Genomic DNA, 19,986 nt, shown 5'->3' on the forward strand with positions numbered 1-19,986 from the left:
TATAAATGCGTGGGGGTGCTATCACCCCCTATAAAGTTGTTTGTGCCTCGTGGAGCACACGTGCTTCGTGTATAGGCCGCATTTATAGTTAACCACCATCGAAGAATTTGTGGCATCGAGTTTGCGTGCGAAATCATCATCATCATAATTAGCGCGGTAGCGCCAGCAGTGACGACTGGCAGCAGGGCTGAGTCGCGCTTCTTTCTGGTGTGTAACGACTGGCGTGAATGGTGTCTCCAGACAGGGTACCGTGAAAGCTTGTGACCACGGGCCATTTCCTGCGGGTCCCTAGCAGTGAGTCGAACAGCGAGGCCAACGCCTTCGAGTTACTTTGTGTTTGTTCTTATGATGATGATTGAGTGCATTGCAATATTGTATAAAGTAGTGTTTTAGCCTGTTGATCATGTGATCGCTAGTGATGTATTTGATTTGGCTGACGATATTGTTGATGTAAAAGTAGTTCAATAAATATTTTGTTTAGTTTGCTTCTACCTTGTGTTCCGAGAGCGTGCCTCATTTCGAGACCTCACAAATGTCACATTGATCTGAAGGAAGTGGAAGCAACTTTGAATAATAGAAAGATTTGAATAGCAGTTATACAAGCAGTAATACATGTTACAGTTTAAGATTCACTATAATTAACAGATATGAGCCTATCTAACAAGTTTCTAAACATAAAAAAATAATAACAGTGAACATAATGTATTGTAAATGAGTTCTGCAGAATCCCACAAGGTGGTGGAGGAGTTAAGAAAGGGCAAATGAATAATCACTCATTTAAAGCACGAAGCCAGTCACAAGAAATCAAAATAGATTTCTCAAAAAAAAAAAAAGCTTCAGAGTTTTCCAAAAACTTGTCCTGACCCAGAGTTTGAACCCAGGACCAATGCCTTTCAGGGACGGTTGCTATACCGATTGAGCTAAGCAGGAAGCTGGCTATTGGCAGCGCAAGGGCAAACTCATCGACAACTCCCAGCACAAGGACAGAAGTAATGCAAATGAGTTCTGCAGAGACCCACAAGGTGGCAGAAGTGTTAAGAAAAGGCAAATAGACAACCACTTATTTGCAGCACTAAGCCACAAGGAAATCTGCACTAATTTCACAAAATGGCGAATCAGTTGACAGCTCGAAGTGCACGGACACAAGTAATGCAAATGAGTTGTCCTAAACTCCACAGAACTACAGTGGACTACTCTTAAATGAAACTCGAAGGAGCAAGAAAATTTGTTCCATTTATGAGAAGTTTCATTTAAGTAAAGCCCACAAAATGAATGAAATATGACTTTATTTCAAAAGCACCAACTGTGGCTGACTGAACAAAAACATTTTGAAGTATACAATACTACTAGAGAATTACAGTCTAATCTCTATAATTCCAACTCGAAGGGACCAAAAATTTGTTTGAAATAAAAGAAGTTCAAATTAATGAAAGCTAAGTAAACGGAGGGCTTCCCATGCAGTGGCGCATGTGCATTGAGCTAACACACGAGGGGAAGTTTCAGAAGACTTACAATTATTCACAAATCACAGGACATCCATCATTAATTGAAGTAATGGGTGATGCATGTCTGTACACGTTTGCCTTGCAGCGAGTCAATCATTTCGCACGCAGCTTGCAAAGCATATCTACTTCGGTTTCAGCATTCTCCTGGCAAGAGAAGTTGAGCGTGGCAATGTCCAGCGCCGAAACTCGAAGACGACAATGACGACTGCATCGCCGCTACTACCCTCAGCGCCAAAGGCGCAGCGTGGCCAGCACGTGACAAGAAAGGAAGAGCGTCTCCACGCGGAGAGAAGCAGATCGGCATTTGAGATAAACCAACACTCCACCACTGTTTTTTTTTCCCGCTCCCTTCACATGCGTCCTTGAAAGGAGAAGGGTTACTTGGAAAGGACGAGAAAGAGGAAAGGGTGACACCGGCGCATGAGAGAACCACACATTGCGAAAGCTTTTTCTCTCTCTCCTTTCCACGTGGCAATCAAAGGAGAAGGGTCTTTATGTGGCAGGGGCGGAAAAGAAAGAAGCGTGCACCGGCACATCGCAAATCGGCATTTGAGAGAGAGCAAATATTCCACCGCAGCCTTTTCTTTCCTTTTCCTTTCCTTCGCGCTCAGCGTTGAGGTGTCGGAGGTGCGGCCACGGGATGGAGCGGGGTGCTGAGAGCCTTTTCGGAGCGCGGTATGTTTGAACTAACCGTCGAAAGTGCTTGCACGTTCGAATTATCGGGCATTTTCAACCAATGAAATACACATAGCTTTGACGGGACCTCATAGTGAGTTCGAATTAGCGTGTTTGAATTAATGAGATTTGACTGTAGAAAGAAAAATGTTTCTGATATTTCTAACTCTGAAAAAAATTTGGTGATAATAATTAGCTTGACCTTGTTAAAGGACTTTCTCACAATATAGGAGCGCATTGCTGAAAGATTGGGCAGGAACTCTGTACCACCATCGTGTTCAAAGTAGCACTGCAACAAGATGACAGCATCTCTTGCTGCACTGTCAGCCACTGAAATGGGCTCTGGATCACACACCATCTCATTACCCCTTGAGCACGGGTCCTCATCTTGAACTTCAGCTATAGGTTCCTCAAGGCTGTCCTCGAGTTCATGATGAGACGTCGATTGCTGCTCGGCGTGCACGGACATGTGCAATCACTGAATTGGCTTGGCTAGGCTAGCGTTGGCATGTTTCATGGTTGCGAGACCATGAAATGTTCCGATTACCCGAAACTTGTTATCATTAAAATATAGGAGACCAACCAAATGTGCCTAAATAGCTTCAATTATGCGGCTTTTTCATTTAGCCGAGTTTCGTTTAATGGGAGTCCACTGTAATTTGTATTACTTGTGTTCGTGTGCTTCAGTTGTCGATAAATTCATCCTTGTGTTGCCAATACCTAGCTCCCTGCTTAGCTCAATTGGTCAAGCAACTGCCCGGAAGGTGTTGGTCCCAGGTTGTTGGTGAAACCCCGGACCTGTACGAATTTTTTTGAAACTGAGAAGCTTTTCTTTTGGAAAAATTCGTACGGATTTCTTTATCCACTACAAATGGGAGGTTGTCTAACTACTAGCATTGCACATCGAGGAGGCGTGTCTGCGCTTGCATGCTTGGCAGTGCACTCTCCGCCGGCAATTGCGGACCAGATGTCCTTTTGACGTGCACCGGAAGCATCGACCGTCTGTTACAAGTTTGTTGCGCTTCTCGGCCAGAGTCATGTCACTCGTGCAGTCCTCTGTCTTGTGATCGGTAGCAGCGCAGAAAAAACAGGACGAGGGGGAAGATAGTGTCTTGTTTTGAAGAACGGATGCTGTAGGAGTCGCGGACTGCTTCTTGAATGATCTATTTAATACAGGTACGCTGTTGTTCGATGTCGTTGGCAAATTGTTCACTAAAGAACTCTTTTCTCGACATTCAACTTCGATGCGGAGAAATTTCATCAGCTGCTCAAGTTCCTGATCAGATGAAGCCTGGCTCGTTTCCGTCGTGTTCTCCATACTTTCTTTTTTGAAGTATTCTACGACAATGTCAGCTGGTATGACTTTGAGCAGAACTTCATTCAGCATAGCCGCGTAGGATGACTCCGTGATTCCAAGACTACGCAGTCCCCTCCTGTTTAGTTGAACTGTGTCGAAAAGCTTGCGCAGAGCAGTGACATCACTCGCTAATTTCACTGGTTTGAGCGTGCGCAAATTTCCTAAGTACTTCTGCTCAATGACTTTCTTGTTTCCAAACCGACGTTTCAAAATTTCCAGCGCGTCATCGTAACAAGAATCTGTCACCTGAATACCGGCGACGGCCTGAGCTGCAGGTCCATCTAGAAGTGAGGCCAAGTAGTGAAACCGGTCTGTGTTGGACAGCCTTGGGTTCTCGTGCACGGAGTGCAGGAACATATCCCAAAAGGGTTGCCACTTGATCACGTTTCCATCGAAACGAAGAAGCTCCAGCTTGGGAAGTCGTGCGCCGAACTCACGTTGTGGAAGTCGTTCATGCTCGCTCGGTGCACCCTCACAGGTCCTTGCGCCCATGGCTGGAGTTGTAGACGACGCCGGCGTAGCAGAAGTCTTCAGAACTTCAATGTGGTGCTCGAGCAACGCCAGAGTACTGTTAGCGGCGTCATCGTATTGCATGACCACCTCATAGTCGTCTGCCGCCAGGTCGTCAGTGATCAGGGTTTCAACCTCGTTGTTCAAGGCTTTAAGTTCCACGTTGCTGGCGCGTAGGCGGCCGTGCAGCATTCGAAGTCCAGAAAGCTCGAACTCATTGGACTGGAGCACCTGGTTGACCTCGTTGATGATTCTCGTGTTCATCGATCGCCGCGAGGCCCGCTTGCTCTTCGCTCGCTCCATGTCGGTCTAGCTCGCAGCGCAGCTCACCCACACCAGGAATGAAAGGCTCGGGTCGTTGTAGGCTTGATTCCCGGGTTTCGGCACCAAAAACGATGTGGGAAAGCCACGCTTCGGAGTTTAAAGGCACCAAATGAAGGAGACGCAAACGCCAGCATCCATGGTAAAAGAGCGTGTTCTATTTCGGCTGGTCTCTTCCTCTTCCTCGTCGTTCTCCGTCTCTTGGTGCGCGCGCTATTCGCGCGGGAGGTTCAAACAGCCCTTTCATTTGAACCTACTGTGTACATATAACCTCAGCACCTTTGTGACCACGCCTATGCTCCTCATCAGCGTGTTGTCAATGACTTCAAGTTCAAATTTCAGCCTATTCTGAGTGCTCCTGCACAGCTAACTTCATTTAAGTAGTAAAAGAGGCAGTGTTCCGTCAATTTCCCTTTTGTGCTTGAGTTATGGCGTTGGCATAGTTCACAAGTACTGCACAAGAACGGCAAATTTCGACAGATTCCAAGCAATCTGGGTGTCAATCTTTGATTATTCGTTCTGCAAACTGGGATCGCAGAAAAACACATACAGAGGAAGAACCACATAGCGCAAGCGCTCACTGCGTGGTTCTTGCTCTGTCTGTGCGTTTTTTCTCATGCTCCCAGTTCGCTGAACGAATATGGTCTACCAGCTGGCCCAACTTTCTATACTTTTGCAATCAATCTCTGAATGATGGTAGCAGCCAAACTTTGTTTCAATGCTTCAAGACAATGCTCTGCGTGGTGGCATGATGGATACTATTGAAGTTATATTTTTTTTGTAGGGGTCTAGCCTTTATACCTATAGAGCTCGTATTTGCTGTATTATTATTTAAGGGCTTTGTGCTGAGAACATTTTTTTTTAATCTTCACTTTGAGCAGAATAGCGATGTTTTCATATCATGTTTACTTGCGTAATGATCGCACTCGCATAATGATCGCACCCCTAAATTTTGTCGTCTAAATTCGACTTCTCTTTTCACCGCGTAATGATCGCACCCTGAACTTGCCGCATCGACATGTCATGTGCCAAGTCTAACTGAACGCGCCTATCATTGTTTCTGTGATCTGAAAGTGGGCATCACTATGCTAATGCCGTAAATTTACCGATTTAAATGAAAGCATTCCTTATTTAGATGGAAGAAACTGTTTTGACGCGCGTGATGTACTCACAACCTCCATAACTGACGCAAAGAAGAAAAAAATGCGGTAACTTCGCTCCACGGTGTGCTTCGCTGCATCAGCCGCCATAATTGTTTTGGCATCCCGCACTGTTACAGCGGTGGCCGCCTGTCGGTTGACCTGTGTTTGTCCCGCAGCCTAATTTTTTTTGCTGCCTAATTTTTTTTTTCCCGAGATTACTGGTTTTTTTTGGTGCTTTGTGATCGTCTGTTGAAGCGCCGTCTCACCATGGGGCGACATGCGAGCTTTACTGCCGCGTTCAAGCTGAAGGCGCTTGACTACGCCCTAGAGCACGGCAACCCCGCTGCCGGCAGACATTTCGGCGTCGACGATATCCGGATTCGATATTGGAAAAACAGGGCGACATGCTCATGGCTACTAACAGCACACCATAGGCTTTCTGCGGACCCAAATCTGGCAAGTTCCCTGACATTGAAAAGGCAGTCCTCGAATACGTGAAGGACATGCCCAAGGACGGTTATGCAGTGTCATTAAACATGATATGGACGCAGGCGTGCACAGTTTCCCGGAGGCAGGGAGTAGCCACAAAGGACTTTCGCGCCAGTTCCGGCTGGACGACACGCTTCATGGGGCGGTATGGACTGTCGCTGGTATTTCCAACGCGCTCGATGGAACCGAAGACGACCCTCTGTGGGACAGTGAAGACACTGCCGGTTCCGACAGGGAATCGTGCGGCGACGACATTGACGCCAGTGATGCTTCGGAGTCCGAACGAACGTTAGGGGGGTCAGAGAGGTAAAAAAATAAAAGGGAAGTGTGCCATGCATGTAGCTCCTGCGTAATGCGTGCATTTTATTACAAAGATAAGCCTTAATTTACTTTTATTTTTGGTTATGTTCCTGATAGCTACTGTAAGAATTTCGATTAGCAACTTTTTTTGCGTTTCCGGTGCTCAGAATATTTTTTTCACTGAAAATTTACCCCGCGTAATGATCGCATCGCGAAGTTGGAGTCAATTTTTTTTTTAAACAGTGCGATCAATATGCGAGTATATACGGTAGTTGGGTAGAGCACAAATTGAAAACAGACAAGAAGGGAACAGGACAAGCACTAATCTAACAAATGAAAATTTATTTGAAAGACTGCATAGATATATACAGTCAAACACAGATATATCGAACCCACATATATCCAATTTCAGGGCATATCGAACTCGTAAGCTATCCCCTTGAAATTTCATTGAAAAAGTACAAAAATTCGCACGTTTATATCAGACGGTATTTTTACCCACTTTCGGATATAGCGAACAGCACGTGAGCTGGAAGGTTCCCTTTGGCACTCGCAACGCCAGACGACCTTTGCGTGACTCCACGCTTCCGCCAAAACCCGAAACGCTCGAAAAAAGGTAAGGGAAAGAGGGCTCGGACTGCAGAGTGTCAAACTTGCTGAATGGCTCTTTTTTCTTTTTTTTCGTTCCTCTCTCTCTCATGCTTTCTCCGAATACCCGTTGGCTCGGAGAGCAGGAACGTAGGAGCCGACGTCTTCCTCTTTTCGCCTTTCCTTTTCATTTTTGTTGCTGTTTTGCGAGTTTTGATCAGCCAACCACAGCTCGTGCCTTTTGCTACTGCCCGTACAGGCGGCCATCGCCTCATGAGCACTTTGTTGCTTCCATTGTCGCATCGCCTACGTACCAACACATGCGCAGCATTCCTTTTTTGCGTGTGTGATGTGCAAAGCTACTGCGAACTCCTTGAATTGTCGACTTCTCGCGTATCTATGGCCAGCGTCAAGAAGCGCAAAGCCCTTGACTTTGCGACGAAGTTTAAGGATATTCAGCGTGTTGAGCCAACCACAGCTCGTGCCTTTTGCTACTGCCCGTACAGGCGGCCATCGCCTCACGAGCACTTTGTTGCTTCCGTTGTCGCATCGCCTACGTACCAACACATGCGCAGCATTCCTTTTTTGCGTGTGTGGTATGCAAAGCTACTGCCGTCTCCTTGAATTGTCGACTTCTCGCGTATCTATGGCCAGCGTCAAGAAGCGCAAAACCCTTGACTTTGCGACGAAGTTTAAGGATATTCAGCGTGTTGAGCCAACCACAGCTCGTGCCTTTTGCTACTGCCCGTACAGGCGGCCATCGCCTCACGAGCACTTTGTTGCTTCCGTTGTCGCATCGCCTACGTACCAACACATGCGCAGCATTCCTTTTTTGCGTGTGTGGTATGCAAAGCTACTGCCGTCTCTTTGAATTGTCGACTTCTCGCGTATCTATGGCCAGCGTCAAGAAGCGCAAAACCCTTGACTTTGCGACGAAGTTTAAGGATATTCAGCGTGTTGAGCCGGGCGAGAAATGTTCGATCATCGCAGACAGCTTCGCGATACCACGGAGCACTCTGAGTACCTTGTTGAAGAACAAAGCAGATATAGAGGCAAAGGCGGCAGAGCAGCGAATGTCGGGAGCTTGTCACGTACACGAGAATGTAGAAAAGGCACTCTATGCCAGGTTTTTAGAAGTGCGCGTGAAGAACATTCCGGTGGACGGCCCGATGCTGATGGCCAAGGCCAAATAGTTAGCCGCTGCGCTCAGTGAAGACAACTTCGCCAACAACACTGGGTGGCTTCACCGATTTAAGCAGGGCTACAACATCATTGGCAAAACTATTTCTGGAGAAAGCGAAGCTGTCAGCAGCCAGGACATCTAGCAGTGGATGACGGAGTGGCCGGAAATCTCCGTGTGACGTTTTCTACTGCGAAGACCTTCGATGCCTGGCGAGATGTGAAGACGGACACAGTGATCAACTGCTTCTACAAGGCAAACTGAGACGACGGAACTTGCAGAAATCGGTGAAGACGGCAATAAAAAGGGCATAGACGACGCATTTCGCGAATTGTTGTCCGTCTTCCCGGCAACAGTTCCACACGAAGTGTCTGCAGACAACTTCGTGGAAGCGGACTGCTATGTCAAGGCTGACAGCTCATGTGACGAAGAGGATTGTCCAGACAAGGCACTGGCTACACGCACATACTCTACCGCTGTAGTGGCGGCAGCGTTCGGCGTCATTCGCCATTATATCGGCCACATGGAGGGAACCGGGCTGTCGCACCTAGAAAGCCTTGATAAAATTAAGACTAGTGTCTTCAACTTCACTTTAAAAACAAAAAAGCAGGCCGAAACCAGCGTTTTCTTTTTCACGCAAATAAATAAATTTGTTGCAGCATGTCTGTGGAATTAGTTGTCATTCTTGAAAGCCTCTATTGTACGTGATGGTCCGCTACAGGTAAGCTCACAAAGCATGTATCTTTATATCAAATTTTTTATATATTGAACTAATTTGCGATTTTCTTCGAATTCGATATATCCGTGTTCGACTGTATACAGGAAACCATACGCACTGCAAGATTATACCCGATCAATAAAACGAATTTCTTGTTTTTATAACGAAACTGATGGCTGACTAATGCAACTGCCAACCCACTTGGCAATGTGGTATGCCTCAGCTATCTCACGTGAACATTGATAATGATGGCTATCGATGATTGAGGTCTGTGCAAAAGAAGGGGGCAACTGCAATCCCGGCAATGACTGGCAAGGTGAGGCAAAACCTCACCTTTCAAAGGAAATGTCTAAATTGGGCAGCCTATGCAGCAAAGTTGAAAGATGCATAAGAAGGGCTGCAAAGGCTGCTGATAATGCTTCCACAACCAAGCACATTGAGAAGTATACCGCATGCCCTAACAGGGTATTACATAGAATATCTTCCTTGTGCGGCAGTCCCTACATCGGAAAGACTGCCAGATGTGTCAATATCAGTCTGCGAGAGCATGACAAATCGTCGAAGAATGGGGTTTCGTCTCACCTCGTCAGCCATTGCCCTGATTTCGGTAGCACGCCTTCCTTTGTACAGACCTCGATCATTGATAGCCATCATAATTAATGTACAGATCAGATAGCTATACCACATGACGAAGTGTGTTGGCAATCGCATTAGTCAGCCATCAGTTTCCTTGTCAAAACAATCAATCCGTTCCATTGATCAAAGTAATCATGCGTGGCGTATGGTTTTCTGTATTCCTTGAAATTCCTTGAAATAAATTTTCAGTTTTTAGACCAGCGCTTGTCCTATTCCCTTCTTTTGTGTTTTCAATTTGTGCGCTACCCAACGATAAATAAGTTCCAACACTTTCAGTTCTACGGTTTATTGCTTGTCTTTTTGTTCCATTCTCCTTTGTTTTGATAAATTTTTCATAGTATTTGAAATAAATATCCTTGAAATTAATACTGTTTGAAAGAGCGAATCCTCAATCAATTGATACCTGCCACTTCAGCATCAACCAATTTCAGTGCGGGAAAAAACAATTTTCTGAGCATCAACCAATTTCTCTGCGGGAAAAAAAAATTTTCTGAACTACCCAAAAATTTTATGGCATGGCACTTGGTTGCAACAAAACCACCATAACACGGGATGTTACGTATGGTAGAATATACCATATAATGCCGAGCAAGCACCCTCATCTGAGCAAGCCAACCCCTTCCTTTTTTGGAACATCTGAAATAAACGCCAAATAAGCGCCAATGGCCGGTCCAAAAAAAAGCAGCACCCCCTTTCAAATCTGGTCTGATTGTCCTTCACCGCAAAGGGGGCACTAGCTCAGTATTTCATGGTACAACTATATACAGTCGATCTCAGATATATCGAACTCAAAGGATATCATGAAATAGTTCCATATATCGATAATTTGAAATAAAAAATATGCATATAGCGGGCTTACATCAAAGCATCCAAGGCTTCGAAACAGCTTTCGGAAATCATAACAAGTGCTAACATGACAATTCACTCACAGTATGATACAGAACATAATGTAAACTTTGCAAGTTCCCACATTGCACTTTATTTCACATTAAAATAGCCCGTAAATTTACCTAGATTCTTGCGCGCCATAAAGTTCCAGTCATCCTCAATATCCCTGAAGCTTTCTAAATAAGCAACTTCATTTCCCTCGGCCCCAACAACATTGACTGACACTGAATACCGATGCAAGCTCTGTAGCGCGGTGTAAAGGTTGGTTACCGGCGGAAACCACACAGGCAGCAGATCTCCACGGCACCGGCAACGTCAGCCATCGATGCAGACAAAAACATCGATGCAGGCAAAAACCTCGACATCGATGCAGGCAAAAAAAGCTACGTCATCTGCACCGATGAAGTCACTCACTGTCCAAGATGGTGCCCGAAAACGCGAAGCACTATACGCTGTCGTCAACGTAGTGGAACTCCACAAATTAAGAACTTGGCATACACAACCTTAATACGACCCATACACCAAAATAGTGTGGGACCCTCACACAGCAATAAAATGACACAAATCGGATCGAGTCCAATGCCTAGCAGCTAGATTCATCTTAAACAAATATCGTTGTTGTCCCTCCCCTACTGAACTATGCTGAAAGGCAAATCTTCCGGCCTTAGAAACAAGGATAGCTGTGGAAAGATTAAAATTCCTTTTTTCTGATTGTCCATGACAAACTTAATTTTAATGGCCCGATTTTTTCACATTATCCCCAAATCCATGTTTCAGGCACATACATAGTATATTTATTGAAGCTCCACTGATGCAAAATCGACTCCTTTAAGTGTAGCTATTTTCTGCGAGTAATTAATTAATAGAACAAGACTGAGAAAATTGCGCTACAGTTGCTGCGGAGAACGAAGTTAGGGAGACGACAATGAATTAAGTGGACACTACCAGCACAAACTATCAACTGAAGTTTATTGAAAAAACTTGGAAGAAAAAAAGACTTCCAGGAAAAAGAAAGGTCAGTTTACGAAAAGGGTGGGGCGCGGCCATCCATCTTGCTCAACTGTTTTCAGATGCTACACGTGGGTTGACTACGATTACCATATGTGGTGCTGATTCAAACTAATTATCCGAGTATGTTGATTCCATTGGTATTTCTGGCTTCTGATGAATTCGATTTTCGCAGGAGTTAGTATTATGGAGCTGGAACTGACTCATGCACTTTCTTGGTCTGATAAGTGAAAGAATTCCCCTATTGTGCGTGTAGTCTTATTCTTTGATTTGGCCAGAATTGTCGTTTTTTCAAACATTGGGCTGCACCCATACTCCCTGCAGTGCATGGAAAGTTTGCCTGTGATCGCTGTCAGCTGGCATGCATAGCGATGCTGCTCTTTGAGCTGCTGCTTGATGCTTCTTCCCGATTGTTCAATGTATGCCTTGCCACATATTAATGGGGTAGAGTATGCGACGCCTACTTCATATTCAATGGATTTTTTAGCACGACGTGTTTGGCATGCTTCTTTCTTTGCATCGAGGTTTTTGGCACATTCCTCTCATTTTAACTGGAGCTGAGAAGACAAAATTCAGCTCATGCCTATCTTCTTCAACTTATGAGATGCTTTGAGAATGTATAGGACCACTACCGCTTTACCATGCTTGATGGCTTCCTCACTTTTCTTTCATTTCATCTCTTAATAATGAATGCAAAATGCTGCCTAATTCACTGGCTTCTTCTCCTTTTCTTACTGCATTCTTAAACGAGCTCCATAAACTTGGGAATTTAGATTGATTGATTGATACGTGGGGTATAATGTCTCAAAACCACCATATGATTATGAGAGACGCCGTAGTGGAGGGCTTCAGATTTCGACTACCTGGGGTTCTTCAAAGTGCACCCAAATCTGAGCACACAGGCCTACAACAATTCCGCCTTCATCCGAAATGCAGCCGCCACAGCCGGGATTCGATCCCGCGACCTGCGGGTCAGCAGCCGAGTACCTTAGCCACTAAACCACCGCGGCGGGGCACTAGGAAATTCAGGTGATTCGGTGTTCTTGAACATTAATCATTAACACCACAGTGCAAACACGACGAGTGCATTTATGTTTTTTTTTTCTTTTCTACTTTTACTCTTCCCAAGCAGTGTTCTTGAATCCATGTTCACAGTTAAGTGTTTATTATTGCATTGTACCTTATTGCTTATCCATTCCTGTAGTGACCCTCCTAAGATTAACAGTACTAATAAACAAACAAACATGAAAATAGAGAAAATAAGCGTGTGGTAACAAGTCCTAATTAAGTCGAGGCTTAACTGGTGTTGCTTGATTACTTGAAAAAAATTGGCAAGGACGGCGACAAAAAGAACCACTTATTATACAGCTCAGCTTGCTGCATATTACCTTGCTTGGCAGAATGTGTGTGTGTGTGTGTGTGTGTGTGTGTGTGTGTGTGTGTGTGTGTGTGTGTGTGTGTGTGTGTATATATATATATATATTGTTACGTTTGAAAGAGACTGGTAGACGTTGAAAGGGGCCGTTTATTAGGTCGCGAGGGGCAGCTCAGAAGCGGCCGACTGGGTAACGATCCTCCTGATCCTCTTCTTCTTCTCTCGCTCTGGGCGACAAGTGCGTTCACCGTATACGCTTCTTTTTCTTCGTGCATATACGCAACATTCCTCTCCGCGCAGACGAAGGCCGCCGGACGAGTCAGTCGAGTTGTCGTGGCGTGTACAGTTTCAGGCGGGCAACATGAACCACTTGAGTTTTGGCAGCTCGTCGACCACTCGCCGTGAGACGAGCTATTACATAGTTGACCTCTGTAAGTCTGTCGACAATCACAAAAGGTCCATCGTAAGTGGCCAAAAACTTTTGGCATAACCCGCGCTTGCGCATCGGAGTCCACAACCACACCAGATCACCACGGCGATAAATCACTGGTCGATGGTGAATGTCATAGCGTGCCTTCGCCTTGTCTTGCGATGCCAATGTGCGCAGTAGAGCTATGCGACGCGCCTCTTCGGCGAGGCAGAGAGTCTCGGCGACAGTGACGTTGTCGTGGTCACAGAAAGGCAATATCGTGTCGATTGTGTACCGGGGCGAACGGGCATAAAGCAAAAAGAAAGGGCTATAGCCTGTAATCTCATGCTTCGCGGTGTTGAACGCGTAGGTAATGAAAGGGAGTACGTCATCCCAGTTCTTGTGGTCGCAGGAAACATACATAGACAACATGTTGATAATGGTGCGGTTGGTACGCTCCGTCAGCCCATTAGTTTGGGGGTGGTATGGTGTCGAGTGACGCAGGCGAGATTCACATAAACGGAGTAGCTCCTCCACGACATCCGCTGTGAATTGTCGTCCACGATCACTGATAATCAGGCGAGGTGGGCCATGTCGGAGGATGACGTACTGTAACAAAAACGACGAGACTTCACTGGCAGTTGCGGAGGGGACGGCCGCCGTCTCGCAGTAGCGTGTGTGGTAGTCGACGCAAACAATTATCCATCGGTTGCCCTTAGCCGATTTTGGGAAGGGGCCCAGAAAGTCAATGCCCACTTGTTCAAAAGGTGCGCCTGGAGTAGGCATCGGCTGTAGAAGACCAGCTGGACCAGTTGATGGACGTTTGTGACGCTGACATTGCATGCAGCTTGCAACATAGCTCTCAACAGACTTCTGCATACCAGGCCAATAAAAGCGCTCTTTAGTCCGGTGAAGTGTCCGCGCCAAACCTAAATGTCCAGATGTAGGGTCGTCGTGCATGACACTCATAATAACTGTTCGCAGGCTCTCCGGGACCACTAGAAGGAAACGCGCGCCACTACTGGAGAGGTTTCTTTTGAACAACAGTCCATCACGCATACAGAAACGGCGGGCACTAGTAGAAGCGGATGCAGCGGCGAATAGTGGTGCCAGTTTAGCATCCTTCCGCTGTTCTGCTCTGAAACTGGGATAGTCCGGGAACGTAGGCGACACAGACGCTACAAGCTGGTCAAGGTCATCGGATTCACAGTCTGTTGTACTAAGTGGCATACGTGAAAGACAGTCCGCGTCAGCATGTCGACGACCACTCTTGTAAGCGACGGTAAAACTGTATTCTTGTAGCCGGAGTGCCCAGCGTGCAAGGCGACCACAAGGGTCACGGAGGTTGACAAGCCAACACAACGAGTGGTGGTCGGTTACGACTGTGAATGGGCGTCCGTACAGGTAAGATCTAAACCGCTGAATTGCAAATAATACCGCCAGGCATTCTTGTTCCGTAACAGTGTAGTTTTGTTCCGGCCTGCTTAGGGAGCGACTTGCGTATGCGATGACGTGTTCGCGGTCGCCGTAACGTTGTACTAGGACGGCGCCAATACCTATGCCGCTAGCATCCGTATGAAGCTCTGTCGGAGCAGAAGGACTGAAGTGCTGAAGGACGGGTCGTGACGTCAGCAAAAACTTCAATTGACGGAATGAAGAATCGCACTCCGGAGTCCACTCAAAGAAATTGTCCTTTCGTAAGAGGCATGTGAGAGGATACGCCACGTCGGCAAACTTCGGAATAAAGCGGCGGAAGTACAAACAAAGCCCCAGGAAACTACGAAGCTCCTTGACGGAACGCGGCGCATTGAACGCCTCAACTGCTGCTGTCTTCTGGGGGTCAGGGCGGATGCCATCCTTGTCAACGAGATGCCCGAGCACAAGCGTCTGGCGGTCTCCGAAGTGGCATTTCTTCGAGTTTAAAATTAGGCCAGCGTTTCGGATGCAGTTCAAAACAGTATCCAGACGAGAGTTGTGTTCACTGAACGTGCGGCCAAAGATGATGACGTCGTCGAGGTAGCACATGCAAATGTTCCACTTCAAGCCACGCAGAATGGTGTCCATAAACCTCTCGAAGGTTGCCGGTGCATTGCACAGTCCAAATGGCATTACGTTGAATTCATAGAGCCCATCAGGGGTTACAAAGGCAGTCTTTTCCTTGTCCTCTGGGTGCATCGGAATTTGCCAATAACCGGATCGTAAGTCTACGGAGGAAAAATAAGAGGCCGAATGTAAGCAGTCTATTGCGTCCTCTATACGGGGCAGCGGGTATACGTCCTTTTTAGTCACGGCATTCAGTCGGCGATAGTCGACGCAAAATCTCCAAGATCCATCCTTCTTCTTAACAAGGATTACCGGTGCTGCCCACGGACTGGCTGACTCTTGTACTACTCCCTTTTGCATCATTTCCTGCACTTGGTCGTTGATAATTTGTCTTTCTGACGGGGAAACACGATACGGTTTTTGGCGAATCGGACTTGCCGCGCCAGTGTTGATGGTATGGCGCGTTCGAGACAGGGGGATAGGGATTACTTTGCCCTTCTGCGCAAAGTCAAATACCGAAACGTACTTCAACAGCACATTCATTAAAGTTCGGCGCTCGCTTGAGCTAAGCGACTTATTTATCGTTGCCATAAGCGCCCCGTCTAAATTGTGACAACCAGTTCCGTCACGTTCTTCCGGCACGTCTGTGAGCTCGACCACTGATAAGGTCGCGTGTTCTTTGCTGACCGAAGCTAATTTCAAACCATTGGGTAGGGTCACGGGCTCAGAGGAACAGTTTACAGTCCATAGGCCAGTTCTTCCGCCATCAATCGACACCACACAATGGGGAACCAACACATTCTTCTTCACGCAGTTTATGTGCATTGGTTCTACGCTCGCATCGAAGCTGTCAGAATCAGCGCCGCGACAAACAACAGGAACACGTACGGTAGACAACGCAGGTATGAACGTATCGCCACAGACACACAGCGTAGTTTGGTCATTCACTGGAGTTTCCAGAAGTTCTGAAGGCATCTGGCCACTCACAAAGACTTTCCCCGTGCGACAGTCTACAGTGGCACCACATTCTCGCAAGAAGTCCATGCCGAGAATGACATCGTGTGTCGACCGAGGAATAATCGCAAACTCTGTCGTTATCATAAGGCCTCCCAAAAATACCTCAGCACTACACACACCAATAGGGCGCAATGGCTCTCCACTCACTCCACAGAACGTCGAAGTTTCATCCCAGGTAAAAACAACTTTCCGCCCTAACACGTCTTTAAAAGAACCACTCATCACGGAAATCGTTGCACCTGTGTCCACCAACGCCATCACAGGCACATGATCCACCAAAACACGCACTTTGTTTTTAAACATACACACAGGAGGTATTTCTCTTAGTAGCACGTTTCCAGCGACCTCACCCCCATTGGCCGCGCTGGCTAGTTTTCCGGTGGCGAAGAGGGCGCTTTGCGACGCAGCGGTGAAGGAGAACGATTAGCACGAGGTCGCGGTGGGGGCGTTAAACTCCTGTCAGATGCCGGGGAGTAGTTGCGGAAGTTGCTGGGCCAATAGTTGTCATCAGGTGGTATGTGGGCCGGCCGCCGGACACCATGAGGCTGTTCGAAGGGTCGTGAAAAATCGCATGGTTGGTGATACCGAGGAGTCACCCGACGGTTGCAAAATCGCGATATGTGGCCTGGCACACCGCAGGAATAGCACACCGGCCGAGGTCGAAACGTCGGTCGCTCGTCGATGAATAGAGCGTCATCATTTGCTCTTGTGTGACGGATGTACTGGTTGGGTGCGTCGTACCGAGACGTCGGGCGTCGCGGAGGCATGCGCTGAGAGCGTCGGTCATACCGCGACGCGGGAAATCTGGTTGTCATTCTTGACTGTGGGGCTGGGCTGTACTCCACAGTTGCCGCGCTCATCGTCGGTTGGCATTGGGTCAAAGGAGGCACATCCATAGCCTCACGTGGCAGACACAACTCGCGATGGTCAGCTGTCGAACACGACATTTCTCGGTGCGACAGTTCCTCACGAACAATCTGTCGAATGGTAGAGAAAAGGTCGAGGCCAGGATTCGTGTCCACACTGGCAACAGTTGTAACGTTAGCCAGCCGACCAAACTTGGGCGCAATTCGACGCATCTTGAGCGTTTCAAACGTTCGGCAATGCTGAATGACGTCGGACACAGAACTGAGGCTTTCTTTTCCAATTAGAAAATTATACACGTCCTCAGCAATCCCCTTCAGCAGATGCCCAACTTTGTCCTCTTCCGACATGGTAGCACAGACCACCTTGCACAGCCTTAACACTTCTTCTATGTAAGTGGTGCATGTCTCACCTGGTAGCTGTGCCCGTTGCGACAGTGTTTGCTCAGCCCGCTTCTTTCTAGCAACCGAGTCGCCGAAACACGCCCTGAGCTCTTCAACAAAAAGATCCCACGTCGTGAGTGCGTCCTCGTGGTTCTCGTACCATAGCAGTGCGGTGTCGGTCAGGGAGAACACTACGTTGGCTAGCATAGCGGCTGCATCCCAACCGTTGGACTTGCCCACACGTTTGTACTTGGTGAGCCAGGCGTCGACATCTTCTTCGGCTTTTCCTCCAAAGGGCGGTGGAACTCGGTAGTATGGAAGCGGGCCAGATGGTGCCGTCCTGGAAACGCCTGCTTCTTCGGGCATGTCGAAGTCACTCACGGCAGATGGTGGGAGACCGGCAAGTCGACGGCTTCGTCGAAGCTGTGGCAGTGATCGTTCCGTAGTTGAAGCGCTTACCCAGCTCCTCCACCACTCTGTTACGTTTGAAAGAGACTGGTAGACGTTGAAAGGGGCCGTTTATTAGGTCGCGAGGGGCAGCTCAGAAGCGGCCGACTGGGTAACGATCCTCCTGATCCTCTTCTTCTTCTCTCGCTCTGGGCGACAAGTGCGTTCACCGTATACGCTTCTTTTTCTTCGTGCATATACGCAACAATATATATATATATGTATGTATATATGCACACACAAAAGAACAAAGGGCGTTTGGGTCCAGTTCAATATTCATGGAAAAGTCAAAACAGACGCACGTACGAAGCAGTTTTATTGACGCTTCGCTCGGACCCCGAGCGAAACCTCAATAAAAGTGCTTCGCACGCGCGTCTGTTTTGACTTTTCCGCGCATGCGTGTGTGTGTGTACACACACACGAGTAATAATTCAATGCGAGTAATAATTCAATGGGCCAGTTAGTCTTCGTAAAGGTATGGAATATGGCACAATGGGAGCGTTGTCAACAAGGATGAATATATTTATTTCCCAACAGTTTCGGGAGGGGTCATCCCTTCGTCAGGGGATAATATATATATATATATTGTTAAGATGTTTATTGGCGGGCACTCGGCGCTCGGCGATGATGCACAACAGCGACAGCGACAATCAATGCAGGGACGGACTCTCTGCACGAGCTGCTCTTCTTTTTACGAATAGAAGGCGCTGAAGAGGATGACCCACTGTTCGAAGGCTTCGCCACAACTACCCCTGGTACGAAGAGGGAGCCGCCTGGCGACCTAACAGGTGGTTACTATGAGCGGGTCGAAGTAGGCCTTGAGGCGCTCCACGTTGACAAAGTCGCACCCTCGACGGCGCATGTCCGAAAATGGTTCGATGGGTTCGATCAAGTAATTTACAGGGGAAGTGCATTTGACGACACAGTAGGGGCCTTCGTATTTGGGCGATAGTTTTGAAGATAGGCCAGTTGCAGTGGTAGGGATCAAGAGCCAGACGAGCGCTCCAGGGAGGAACGTGGGCGCAGTAGTGCTGGTGTCAGCACGAATGCTTTTTCGCCGCTCTTGATCATGCGCAGTAAAGATCTTTGCAAGCTCTCGACACTCTTCAGCAAGCTTGGCTGTAGCAGAAATAGGCGCCCACTAGGACGGATCTGGCTTGTACGGAAGTATCGTGTCGATGGTGTGTGACGTGTGCCTTCCATATAATAAAAAGAAAGGTGAAAAGCCAGTAGTGCTCTGAGGGGCGGTATTATGTACGTAGGTGACAAAGGGTAGAATGGCATCCCCATTTGTGTGATCGGCGGCGAGGTACTTGGAGAGCATGTCGCCGAGCGTACGGTTGAAGCGTTCGGTGAGGCCATTCGTCTGCCGGTGATAAGCAGCAGTTTTGCGGTGAACAACGTTGCACTCTTTGAGAATGGCTTCGACGACTTCAGACAGGAAGATGCGGTCTCGATCACTGAGCAGGTCCCGAGGTGGACCGCGTCGATGGAGGAGGTCGTCGCAAACAGCGAAATAGTGAGCTTGACGACGCAACGCGAGAGTGGATGGAATGGATGGATCAGTCAGCAAGTCTATCGGTGAGGCAATCCATTGATCCTTGCGCTGTTCAGTAGCAACGCCATGAATGCTAATGGAAGAAATGGCAAGGTGAGACGCTGAGTTGTGGGCATTGTTGTCAGGCAAGGGAGAGCGCGACAGGGCGTCAACGTCAGCATGTTGCCTTCCGTTGCGGTACAGCAATTGGATGTCATAGTCTTCCTGGCGAAGTGCCGAATGGGCGAGACGGCCTAAGGGATCTTTCAATGACAACATCCAGCATAGTGCGTGATGGTCGGAGACGAGATCAAATGGGCGACCATACAAATAAGGTCGGAACTTTGTAAGGGCCCAGACGATTGCCAGACATTCTTTCTCAGTGACGATGTAATCAGTCTTAGCTTTTGTAAGCGTACGACTTGCATACGCCACGAAATATTCCGGGAACCCTGGTATGCGCTGCGCAAGGACAGCGCCGAGGCCGACACCACTGGCATCCATGTGTACCTCTGTAGACTGATTGATTGATTTGTGCGGTTTAACGTCCCAAAACCACCATTTGATTATGAGAGACGCCGTAGTGGAGGGCTC

General features: G+C 47.6%; 1 protein-coding gene across 6 annotated transcripts in view; it reads right to left on the reverse strand.

Annotated features, from left to right (window-relative positions):
* The window catches only part of lt (vacuolar protein sorting-associated protein light), a 635,043-nt gene that overhangs the window by 360,120 nt on the left and 254,937 nt on the right, over positions 1 to 19,986 (reverse strand). The gene's annotated exons all lie outside the window — the stretch shown is intronic.

This window comes from Rhipicephalus microplus, chromosome 1, assembly GCF_043290135.1.
Source record: "Rhipicephalus microplus isolate Deutch F79 chromosome 1, USDA_Rmic, whole genome shotgun sequence".
NCBI lineage: Eukaryota > Metazoa > Arthropoda > Arachnida > Ixodida > Ixodidae > Rhipicephalus > Rhipicephalus microplus.